Here is a 13,631-nt window from a genome sequence, read left to right on the forward strand (position 1 = left end):
ACTGGATGCTTTAGGTTATGTATTAATCATACATGCACACTATCCCGTTTTGTCCTGGAGACTTCCTAATTCTGAATAGGTCTTCCACTCCCGGGAAAGCAGTTTGTTTTCCCGCATCCTTCCGCTTCCTAGTGAAGTGGGCAGGATGGGATCCTGTATGATGTCAGTCCTGGCAATCCCTGTAATGTTGGCTTTCCCACCTGGGTGATATAGCTACACAGTAATATCAAGGAACTTTTTTAACTCACAGCATTCCACTATTCCAATGTAATATAAAGCATTAGAAAACCATCGACATAACAAATATTAACTATATATAAATTTAATTTAAAAAAAAACAATGATAACAGTCATAAACGTATTTTTTTTTAATTTGCAATATATACACAAAAAAATGTAAATGGAATATAATACAATGTTCCTTTCAACTCAAAATTGCAAGGTAATTTTTATTCTCAATAATGACAACGTAATTTATACATTGTAGCTTATCTTTTTTTGTCTTTACATTGCGGACAGTAAAACATTTTTCTTTTTGTTGTGACACATTTGTCATCCTTTGTTAAGCCAACACAAGTGAAATGATACCACTGTTTACAAAGGTCACACTCCACCATTCCTTCTTTAGGCTTATGGATCTTGCAGAGGCAATGTGTTGTGAGTTGTATTTTTTTTTTTAACATTGTTTTGGCCTTGTTTAATTGAATATGTGGAAACATGGTAATGTTATTTTCTTCAATGCATTTGACTAAATGTTTCCTCATCTTGTCTTGTTCTAAATGTATTTTATTTAAATTCAACCCATTTGCCAGTGACACAGCATTGGCCAAGGCAAATACCCCACAATCATTTGCACCATCCTGTTTTTGGCAACATACCAAATTAATGTCAAGTACTGAATATTCACCAGTAAATAGCGGAGCATATAAACACAACATCTGTTCTTTAAGAGTCTCTGGTATTGATGGTTTTAGGGAGTCATAAACAGTCACTGAATTTTGAGACCTGTGTGACACCACCCAGTGAGCACCCAAATGGTGTATTTGCAGAATATTTTCACAGTCAATCTTAGAAACACTCCCATGTGCCAGTAACACTGTATCCTGCAGACCGGCAACAGAAGGGAATTTCTTTGATATTAAATACTGGGAGATATTCATGACATTGTCATCTAACCAGGCGTCATTGGATACAGCTTCTTTATCAGCAGTAGTTAATTTTATCCCATTGACTGTGACCCATGGACTCTCATTAACTGTAGTGCCTGAGTGGACAGTGTGAAAATCTTGTGATTCAGCAATTTGCGGATCTACTTCTACCGATTGCCATACATCTACTCTAAGCATATCAGCTCTTGATCCAACTCTCTGGGACGCTGGATGCTTAGGCTTTCCATATTTTCTTTTTGGCAAAGGCTCAAATTTTTCAATATTTTTTCTTTTTTTGGGTGTTTCTATCAATGGTAAGCCTTGATCTTTTGGGATGTCTAGTTTAATTTCTTCAAGTAAAGTATTAAATTTTATATCCCAATTTTCCAGATATGTTTCTTCTTTCAACAGATAAACTGTGTCTGTAATATTTTTTAGTGTCTGTACACAATTAATAATAAGTGTTGTTCTTTTGGTCCTCCTTCGTGGTTCAAAGTGTTGAAGATCTTCAAGTGGTGACATCGTGTGCATGATACCTTCAGAGGGGTATTCAGCTTCATCTCCCCCTCTTACAGTATGGTCAGAAAAACAATCTGTGTCTAGTATAAATAATGCATTGTTTGAGTAAGATGGGTTAATTTTTTCCCATCCCCATCCCTCTACAAATTGAAAAATACAACACATGTGTTTACAAGGTAATAGAAATTTGATCCAATCTTCACATGTACATTCTGGACATTCTGCTCCCAGATTTACTGTATAATACTTTTCTTTATCGTATTCACTGTTGACTTTGAAAATGCCACTTGTGTGATCTATACAGGAAACATGTGTTCCATCGAGGTTACTTGACAATCTCCTCATAACGTGGTGAATAAATTCTCTTGGACGATTTTTCAGAAAATTTGGAACATCTTCATGGTATTTCCGGAAACTTTCGGAACTTCTCAAATTTAACTGTACATACCTATGTAAAAACAAATGAAAATCTATCTTATTACAACTATTAATTATGTTTTGCAAAAATTTACAACTGAGGTCATGTCAGGCTCTTTTTCAGCATTTATGAAGTGTAAGTGGCGTGTGTTTGAATTTCATACAAAGTAAGGTCATTTTTGGGTAAGTGACGTGGACGTGCCCACCACATTGTGGATACACCTCCTCTGCTAGTGCATTTAATTACAAGGAGGAGTGCCTGTTTAAATAGCACTTTGCCCCACATTTAGGATGACAGGCCTGCACATAACATAATAGAAATTACCCATGACATTTTACAAAGCAAGATGTAATTTTCTTAATGTATTTCTTCCTTGAAATACATTTTCCAAATATACTTTAAAAAAAGATGTATTACATTTTTGTGGCACAAGCCATTACTATAAATAGCAGACCCAAAATGTACTGAAAACACAAATCTTACTTCTTGTAAGTATTAGGAAAAAAACTACTGTGAAGCACTGTAATCATGTCACTGAGAGTGCAATTCTTGTAGCCATCCAGGTATGTATATTTAAGAGTCTCGTTTTGGCGCTCAAGTCCATTGTTTGTGTTAATTGCAATATGTAGTAATCCAGACCTGAAAACATGTGCCCATTTCTGTAGTGAGGGAGAGAGAAACATCATAAACAAATCATATTCATTTTAAATTGAAAAAATATTTTATTTTTCCCCCCAAACAATATAACCTTTATTAAAAAGATGAAACCAAACAAGTGAAGGATAGAACTGTTATTGAAATGGTCCATTATCAACTTATGAGGAATGTTAACAATCTATGCAGAGTGTTCCAACGTTCATATTAACGTCAACTGTCAGGAGTTCAATTAATATGTGTCTTCTATCCTGTCACTTGTTTATTAAAATACACAGAACATGTAAAGGCCAGTTCTAACAGAAAAGTTGAGGTGTTGTATATAGCAATTGGTAAAATTTTAGCTATCATGTAGCTACTACTTTCTAGAAAGTAAAAGATTGAAGTTTTTGTTTTGCTACGGGCAATACCTCCACCTTTAATTTTTAAATGATTGTTAAACCCCCCTCGTCATGTATTGTCCTTAAAAATAACAATAAAACTTTTACCTTTATTTCAGGCATCCACTTGTTTGAGAACCACTGCCGCAGTGCATCGCAGTTTTTCCAAATCTGGCAATTAGTCAGTATATTGAGAGCAACGTTGTGTTCCTCTATGTTTGTAGCAAGTGCTACACTACGCAGCATATTCAATATAACACTGCGACAACTGTGTACTCCATGTTGTTTTTTGGTCACCCATTCCATCCAAGCTTTCTCACGATGAAAATCGCAAAGTAATATTTGTGTATCTAAAATGTAAAAATACTGTTTATTGCAGTGAATTTATCAGATATACCCTTTGAATTAATACTCAAAAATCATTAAAGTTAGTTGATATTGACATTTTATTTGTATTATTATTTGCTAAGATTTGCTGAATGAAAACTTAATTAGAGCTTTCATGTTTTAAAGCTAACTTTAGTTGTGAAGTTTACTAAGTTAGTAAAAGGTTTGCTGGTACTTTTAGCCTACTTAAAAGGGTAATTCCATCCAAAACTAATAAATGTTTGGATTGTGTTAGCTGAGAAAAAAAAAAATTGGATATGGTTACTTGTTTATTTTGTCTCACACTTACCTTGATTTTTTGGGATAACTATGCATTTTTGCGAGATTATTTTTATGAAATGTAATTGATGCTGTTTAAAAATATAGATATTTAAAAAAAAAAAAAAAAGATGCATAGCAAAAATAATTATACAGTAATTTGACTAACCTTTAAATAACTGAGATATTGCATTTATCTCCTCTAGGCAAAAGTCGACCAAAAAACATTTTGGATTCCAGTTTAAGTTCCACTTTTTGAAAATTTCCAAGGCCTCCTGTATGCATGCTGATGTTTCTTGTTGTATTACGAATGCTCCAACTATTGCATAGCATACATTTGTCCGAACACAAAGGAAAAACAGTGGAAGCGCATACCTTGTTGTTCTGTATGTAGCATCTAACAGTGTGATCTGGTTTCCATACATTTGCAATAATTTTTGTTGCCATTCAGCTTGGTAACATAATATAAAACTTTGTTTATTTGTCATTTCCTCAGAGGTTGTATTAGGACGACAAAAAATATTTAATTGTGGGATTTGTTCTTTCCATTCTTTTAACTGGTTCAAAACATTTTCCTGATCCAAACTTGAGTTTCGACCTTCCTGTTTCGCTTTAAACATGAGATTGGCTAGGTCTTTTCTTGTGGGGTAAAAGCGTCTCCGTAAAGCTACAGTGGGATCATCACCCGGGAAAAGTTCTTGTGTTACAAACGCGTTAATGTGACGCATCATCTCATTTATTTTTCTAACCCCATTTCTGTGCAAACTGATTACTTTTTCTTGAACTCTTCTGTCGACCTTTTCCTGTAGGTTTGCTAACTGTTAGAGATGATAATTTAATTTTAAAATTTATAAAACACAATAAATATTACTGACGGAAATAATGTTAAACATTAAAACCATATCAATAAAAACATTTCATTCTTACTAAAACAAAATAACATGATAAGTTTATTACAATCTTACCTCTCCACTAGTTGCATGGAATTTATGTTCAGATAAATGTGGAAATCTAATTACGTAGGCATGATTGCCTTGTATTGTGTCACTTTGAAAGGCTTCTTTTACTTTCTTTGATGCATTACGTCTTCTTTTTTGTGTATCACTTTGGATCTATTAAAAAAAAGATAATTATTTGCTGTATGTGCATACCCGCACTGGCCTATCTCAATCACTGTTTTTATGTTTACATACTATATATGTAGAGTGTGTGTTTGTGTGTGTGTATATATATATATATATATATATATATATACATAAAAATCCACAAATTAGTTTACCTTTGCCCTTCTAAAAATATGTTTGCAAAATTTCTTTACCAATGTTTTACATTTTATTGGTCTGACAATTAAGTTGTAACAATGTAATTCAATGTAATGTGCTTAACACCGATTTTACCATAAAATCTGGGTATCTGATAATGTGCAATACATTGATTTCAGCTGGACAGCCCATTTTTTTGGTATGCTGTATAATACGCCTCCTTTTGGTGAAGGTATGATCTTCTCCCTATTAAAAGAATAATTGAAAAGAGCACTATATTAAACAATATATGTATGTTGTATTTTATTGTTATAACGCCTCTTTGACTTCATTAGCTGTGACCATGCTAATGAGGATACCTCTCCCCATTAAAAATGTAAGACAGAGAGTTGTTTGATGGCTCCACAGTACAATCTTTCAGCAATGTTCTACACATTCATTCTTCACATTTATTGTACTGCCTATCGTAGTGTTAAGTGTAGTTGTTCCCTAGTTCATTCTCAGCTAATTGAATGCTGTTAAAATACTGCTCGTTTGAGGGCACAAAGGCATTGATTGCAGCGCTTCAAATAAATGATATTAGCCAGCACTATTAAAAGACAGGCAATGCGTGGAAAACATTTTATAATTCAAAAAATAAGAGATACCTGGGTGATTTGTCTTTGATCTCCATAATTTTTTTTCTTCACAATGCTGAAGTCTCTACCCAAATGACACTGTAGAGTTTTTCTCCCAACCACCACGTATGGAATTCCAGAAAACTTAATTAGTTTGCCATACTGGATATCATTACTTTTCCATTGAATTCTAGATCTTGCATTTGGTTTGAAATCTTAATGGAAGTGATAAAAATTACAGTATTGTATTGTACATTTTAAACATGAACAACAATGTATTAGGCGTTTTTCTATATAAATGTATATACTGAAGATAAAAAAGGAAACCATAATTATTACTATATACAATTTCAAATAAAAATTACAGATTGTAAATTTTAGGTATATTAAAATAAAATGTACCCTCTTTGCCAAATTCTTTACTCTTCTGATGTATAATGAAGTTAGATTGTGTATTTTCCTCAAATTCACATATTGCTCTCTGCAACATGTCCAATGAATGAAAGATTTCACTTTGACAGCTTTCCCTATCTCCACCTTTACAATGCTTATCCTACAAAACAAAACAAATTATGCTCATCATGTCCCAAAAATATGAAATCCAATGCTAGATTTTATATCACTTGTGCAAATTATTTTACCTTTTTTTCACATTGATTTGATGATTCAATGTCTTGCATGTGTTGGATGGCAGGTGTTACCAGTTCTGGTATTTCTGCACTAGTAGCCGAATGCATTTCTACACTAGACTAAACCTATATAAAATAAGAATCAGCTGCTAATCACAGATGATTTAAAAAAAAAAAAAAAAAAGTTGGATTTGGAAAATATAAAGCAATATGTGATATAACTTTGCATGGAATTATCATCTAACAAATGAAAGAACTTACCTTATGACAGAAAAAAAGACTGATCTGGTCTTTCAGCTTAGAGCTTCTACTAACCCCAAAATTATTTTTGGATTTGAAGACACTACAGGACATTGCAGGACACAAGTTTTATAGGAGAAGGTGGGGTGAGAGACAGGTCACCAGCTGTAAATTAGGACTCATTTGTTATCTAAACAAATATAAATGAAACATATAAAAAGAAGGAAAAATAACAACAAATGTAAAGTCTCTAAGAGGTCAACATTCAATTTTAAGGATGTCCTAATAATCCTTATCATTCTTCAGTCGTCTAACAATTTATTCCTGTGCGGTGAAGAGGGGTCAGGTAAGGTACAGGTCAAGAGCCATAAATTAGCTCTCAATTACTATAATAACACATCTAAAGAAAACATAGAAACCAAAAGATAATTAACAAAAAATATAAAGTTTTTAAGAGCTCAACATTCAATTGTAAGGATGTCATAATCATCCTTATTATTCAGCAGTTGAATCTGAATTTATTTGTGGTGTGAGGTCCATATTGACATTTTCATTGTGAACATGTATTAGTGTTTATCCTTAAAGCATACATAAAATATAGGGTATCAATATTTAACACATTCAAGATTGTAAGCTTTGAGCAGGGTTCTCTTACCTGTGTCTGTCTGTATTACCCAGTATTGTTTTATTAATGTTTGTTCACAATTGTAAAGCGCTCCAAAATTTTATTGCGATCTATAAATAAATGTTGATGATAATGTGATTGACAGAGATAGTGGGCTGAAGCTTGCTATCCGTTATTGAAATATAGTGGTGTAGTACATGCGACAAGCACTTTCATGATCACTTCCACCATATCTTAAATAACAACATTGAGACAGGGGATGGGGTACTCAGGTTTAATACATGACACTGTGCAATGCATCACCAACACAGGGAAATAGACACTGCTGACAGTGGGTAGGCATTACTGTTGATGTAAACACCTGAAACTTACCTTATTATTCCACAGTAACAGAACAAGAGTGGGGGAGTCCGCTGGTCATGCCATCCATTGTCTATTTGGGAACTGTAGTTGAATTCAATTAATGGTTTTTTTTTTCCTCCCCAAAACACAACACTTCTTATTCTGGATCATATGAAAAACGCTGTACAAGTTCTAGATTCCCAATATAGGTGTACAATTAAAGTTTATTATGCTCGGGTCCTTCTTGTCATTAGATGTGGTGTTCTACACGTGGCACTACACCCAAATATTTTTGAAATTTGAGTAATTTTTAATATTTTAACAGCTATGAAAAAGTAATTATTGACAGGCAAAAGTAATGTAGGCATTGAAGAATACACTCGAAAGTGTCCCAACTAGTTCTCAAAATATAAAGGCATATTATATTGTCACTTTTTTAAAAGATAATTAAGAGAACTTATAGATGTACATATTTTGTTGTACACTGCTTGGTAGAACTGTTATACTTTATGCATTTATCTAATATTTTGACATGTTTTTAGGACACAAGCGGAAAGTGTGAAGGTTTCTTATACACGGCTTACATATACACATGTAAGAAATATCTACTTTACATGGGATGGGTGGAGGGTTGATTTAAGACTACTTTTCCAAGTCTGGTGGATTTAACACAAAAGAGAATGTGCTACATATAAACCAGTGTCCGGCCAAGTTATGGCCAGTGATCCTACCTGTGTAAGTTAATGTACATTCTGGATTATTGTGCACCTTTTTCACAGACGGTTGGATGACACTCAAGACAATGAATGTGGCGGTCTATGCAGCCGGAGGGATCAGTTAGCCCCTCCAGTGTCATCCACTTCTGGGGGGGAGGGGACATTGGTCGGCACAGCAATCACCGACTTTCAATAATAAAAATGCCGTTGATTTTGTGAAAGCAAATCATTTAAACAGAAAATAAATATGTACGATTTGTAATGTGGAAATAAATACCTAGTTTATAACACTTATACCTCAAATACACTAAAATGCTGCTTTAAGTATGTTTTATTAACATCACATATTAAATTATTATTAGCAAATAGTGAAATATAGATTACAACATTCAGCTCTATGTAGTATGAGACAGTACACTCAAAAGTCTGATAATGTTCATTTAAAGTGTTAGCTAATATATTCCACGTTCTGTTTTTTGGCATAACAAGCGAGAACATAACTATCACTCTTTACATCAGGCATTATCATGGGAGATAATAAAATGAAGTTCGGGAGTAGAAATAAAATGTCTTCATGTTTCTTGTGTTTTCCTTTATTAATATCGCTTGAGGAATGGATGCTTTAAAGAAACAAAACCATAACAATCCTCAAACACGTGTCCTTTTAAACTATGTAAAGTGGTTCTGGGAGAAACGAGTCAAAAGCAGTAATTTAACTAGTCAATAAACAGCTGATCATTGAGCTGGATCCGGCAGTTAGAGATTCTTGACAGACATTCTGTTGAAGAGTTCCAGGGGCAGCTTTGAAGAAGGGTCCTAGTCCTGAGGGCAGAGGTAACCTGGCAGAAAGAGATAAAAAAAAAAAAGGTTCAGCATGAGCAGACTGTTGGTATGTAGAGAGATAGTGGTTATAAATATAACAAGTGTAAATGGATTTAAATCACTAAATACTTTTGTAGTGAAAAGAAAAACATGCCCCGTGTGCCAGACCTGCATCCACCACACATGCCCCGTGTGCCAGACCTGCATCCACCACACATGCCCCGTGTGCCAGACCTGCATCCACCACACATGCCCCGTGTGCCAGTCCTGCATCCACCTCACATGCCCCGTGTGCCAGTCCTGCATCCACCACACATGCCCCGTGTGCCAGACCTGCATCCACCACACATGCCCCGTGTGCCAGTCCTGCATCCACTACACATGCCCCGTGTGCCAGTCCTGCATCCACCTCACATGCCCCGTGTGCCAGTCCTGCATCCACTACACATGCCCCGTGTGCCAGCCCTGCACCCACCACACATGACCCCTGTGCCAGCCCTGCACCCACCACACATGACCCCTGTGCCAGTCCTGCATCCACCTCACATGCCCCCTGTGCCAGCCCTGCATCCACCGCACATGCCCCCTGTGCCAGTCCTGCATCCACCACACATGCCCCCTGTGCCAGTCCTGCATCCACCACACATGCCCCCTGTGCCAGTCCTGCATCCACCACACATGCCCCCTGTGCCAGTCCTGCATCCACCGCACATGCCCCCTGTGCCAGTCCTGCGTCCACCTCACATGCCCCCTGTGCCAGCCCTGCATCCACCTCACATGCCCCATGTGCCAGTCCTGCATCCACCTCACATGCCCCATGTGCCAGTCCTGCATCCACCTCACATGCCCCGTGTGCCAGTCCTGCATCCACCTCACATGCCCCCTGTGCCAGCCCTGCATCCACCTCACATGCCCCCTGTGCCAGCCCTGCATCCACCTCACATGCCCCCTGTGCCAGCCCTGCACCCACCACACATGCCCCCTGTGCCAGTCCTGCGTCCACCTCACATGCCCCGTGTGCCAGTCCTGCATCCACCTCACATGCCCCCTGTGCCAGCCCTGCATCCACCTCACATGCCCCCTGTGCCAGCCCTGCATCCACCGCACATGCCCCCTGTGCCAGTCCTGCATCCACCGCACATGCCCCCTGTGCCAGTCCTGCATCCACCACACATGCCCCCTGTGCCAGTCCTGCATCCACCACACATGCCCCCTGTGCCAGTCCTGCATCCACCGCACATGCCCCCTGTGCCAGTCCTGCGTCCACCTCACATGCCCCCTGTGCCAGCCCTGCATCCACCTCACATGCCCCATGTGCCAGTCCTGCATCCACCTCACATGCCCCGTGTGCCAGTCCTGCATCCACCTCACATGCCCCCTGTGCCAGCCCTGCATCCACCTCACATGCCCCCTGTGCCAGCCCTGCATCCACCTCACATGCCCCATGTGCCAGTCCTGCATCCACCTCACATGCCCCGTGTGCCAGTCCTGCATCCACCTCACATGCCCCCTGTGCCAGTCCTGCATCCACCACACATGCCCCCTGTGCCAGTCCTGCATCCACCACACATGCCCCCTGTGCCAGTCCTGCATCCACCGCACATGCCCCCTGTGCCAGTCCTGCATCCACCGCACATGCCCCCTGTGCCAGTCCTGCGTCCACCTCACATGCCCCCTGTGCCAGCCCTGCATCCACCTCACATGCCCCATGTGCCAGTCCTGCATCCACCTCACATGCCCCATGTGCCAGTCCTGCATCCACCTCACATGCCCCGTGTGCCAGTCCTGCATCCACCTCACATGCCCCCTGTGCCAGCCCTGCATCCACCTCACATGCCCCCTGTGCCAGCCCTGCATCCACCTCACATGCCCCCTGTGCCAGCCCTGCACCCACCACACATGCCCCCTGTGCCAGTCCTGCGTCCACCTCACATGCCCCGTGTGCCAGTCCTGCATCCACCTCACATGCCCCCTGTGCCAGCCCTGCATCCACCTCACATGCCCCCTGTGCCAGCCCTGCATCCACCGCACATGCCCCCTGTGCCAGTCCTGCATCCACCACACATGCCCCCTGTGCCAGTCCTGCATCCACCACACATGCCCCCTGTGCCAGTCCTGCATCCACCACACATGCCCCCTGTGCCAGTCCTGCATCCACCGCACATGCCCCCTGTGCCAGTCCTGCGTCCACCTCACATGCCCCCTGTGCCAGCCCTGCATCCACCTCACATGCCCCATGTGCCAGTCCTGCATCCACCTCACATGCCCCGTGTGCCAGTCCTGCATCCACCTCACATGCCCCCTGTGCCAGCCCTGCATCCACCTCACATGCCCCCTGTGCCAGCCCTGCATCCACCTCACATGCCCCATGTGCCAGTCCTGCATCCACCTCACATGCCCCGTGTGCCAGTCCTGCATCCACCTCACATGCCCTGTGTGCCAGTCCTGCATCCACCACACATGCCCCGTGTGCCAGCCCTGCATCCACCACACATGCCCCGTGTGCCAGCCCTGCATCCACCACACATGACCCCTGTGCCAGTCCTGCATCCACTACACATGCCCCCTGTGCCAGTCCTGCATCCACCACACATGCCCCCTGTGCCAGTCCTGCATCCACCGCACATGCCCCCTGTGCCAGTCCTGCGTCCACCTCACATGCCCCCTGTGCCAGCCCTGCATCCACCTCACATGCCCCATGTGCCAGTCCTGCATCCACCTCACATGCCCCGTGTGCCAGTCCTGCATCCACCTCACATGCCCCCTGTGCCAGCCCTGCATCCACCTCACATGCCCCCTGTGCCAGCCCTGCATCCACCTCACATGCCCCCTGTGCCAGCCCTGCACCCACCACACATGCCCCCTGTGCCAGTCCTGCGTCCACCTCACATGCCCCGTGTGCCAGTCCTGCATCCACCTCACATGCCCCCTGTGCCAGCCCTGCATCCACCTCACATGCCCCCTGTGCCAGCCCTGCATCCACCGCACATGCCCCCTGTGCCAGTCCTGCATCCACCACACATGCCCCCTGTGCCAGTCCTGCATCCACCACACATGCCCCCTGTGCCAGTCCTGCATCCACCACACATGCCCCCTGTGCCAGTCCTGCATCCACCACACATGCCCCCTGTGCCAGTCCTGCATCCACCACACATGCCCCCTGTGCCAGTCCTGCATCCACCGCACATGCCCCCTGTGCCAGTCCTGCGTCCACCTCACATGCCCCCTGTGCCAGCCCTGCATCCACCTCACATGCCCCATGTGCCAGTCCTGCATCCACCTCACATGCCCCATGTGCCAGTCCTGCATCCACCTCACATGCCCCGTGTGCCAGTCCTGCATCCACCTCACATGCCCCCTGTGCCAGCCCTGCATCCACCTCACATGCCCCCTGTGCCAGCCCTGCATCCACCTCACATGCCCCCTGTGCCAGCCCTGCACCCACCACACATGCCCCCTGTGCCAGTCCTGCGTCCACCTCACATGCCCCGTGTGCCAGTCCTGCGTCCACCTCACATGCCCCGTGTGCCAGTCCTGCATCCACCTCACATGCCCCCTGTGCCAGCCCTGCATCCACCTCACATGCCCCCTGTGCCAGCCCTGCATCCACCTCACATGCCCCTTGTGCCAGCCCTGCACCCACCACACATGCCCCCTGTGCCAGTCCTGCGTCCACCTCACATGCCCCCTGTGCCAGTCCTGCATCCACCACACATGCCCCTCACACACTAGCACCCCTTCTACTTACCTTTTTTTACAGGAATGCAGCCAAGATCGGAAAGAAATGATGGCGCTCCTGCACCGACTACCATTCACTTTCAGCAGCCCGCCTAACACTTTGCACCATGTGACCGCTGCGATCACATGACCCTGCGACGTCATATTGACGTGCCAGGGTACCTAGACCGAAGGGGATTTAGCCGCTACCGTAATGTTACCGAGTACAAGCTCTTATTACATACAACATACGTATCTCATGTACATACTTATCACATATAACCAGTCATGTTTATATTATTATACAGTCTCCTCATACAGCATGTTATGCCCCCAGCTACCCCACTCTCCTATATATATATATATATATATATATCACATACAGGATTGCATATTACATGTCTTGATACATGTACACACATACTAAAATAGATATAACTATATCACATACATATATACTTACATTTATATAGACACATTCACTTAATGGACAAAAGTATCTGGGCATCCAAACATCACATCCATACGCTATGTTTTGTCATTTGAATCATCGGTAGTATATTAGCTGACCAATGTGTGTGTGCTCCGTGCAAAACTAGCCAGTGTTTTCTTTCTATGCAAAAATAATACTTTTGCACCCCTTGCTTTGCAAAATAGTTTGTTCTGGAGCAATTTGCTTCTTTTTTTTTTTGCTTTCCTCCTAATTCTAAATGAGTATCTATATGTCAAACTTACAAATATAGTATTCATAGACGCTATCAAATTCATGCCAGAAGAAGTTCAGGTCCAGAGTATTATTATTATTATTATTATTATTATTATTAATATTACTATTCTATAGCATATAATAAGATATATTCCAAAGCTGCTGAGGGCTTGTAATTCCTTGTTATAGCA

The 13,631-nt window shown here is 42.0% G+C and overlaps 1 protein-coding gene and 1 long non-coding RNA gene across 2 annotated transcripts in view; one reads left to right on the forward strand and one right to left on the reverse strand.

Moving 5' to 3' along the window:
* LOC142095481 (uncharacterized) overlaps window positions 1-13,631 on the forward strand; it is a 117,684-nt gene that overhangs the window by 20,284 nt on the left and 83,769 nt on the right. The gene's annotated exons all lie outside the window — the stretch shown is intronic.
* LOC142160057 (uncharacterized) lies at window positions 4,497-5,853 on the reverse strand. Its single transcript, XR_012693040.1, has 4 exons — window positions 5,674-5,853; window positions 5,162-5,272; window positions 4,730-4,876; window positions 4,497-4,582 (listed from the first exon to the last, which is right to left on the reverse strand). It is a non-coding gene; the product is annotated as an uncharacterized LOC142160057 (long non-coding RNA).

Source organism: Mixophyes fleayi, chromosome 6, assembly GCF_038048845.1.
Source record: "Mixophyes fleayi isolate aMixFle1 chromosome 6, aMixFle1.hap1, whole genome shotgun sequence".
NCBI classification, from domain to species: domain Eukaryota; kingdom Metazoa; phylum Chordata; class Amphibia; order Anura; family Limnodynastidae; genus Mixophyes; species Mixophyes fleayi.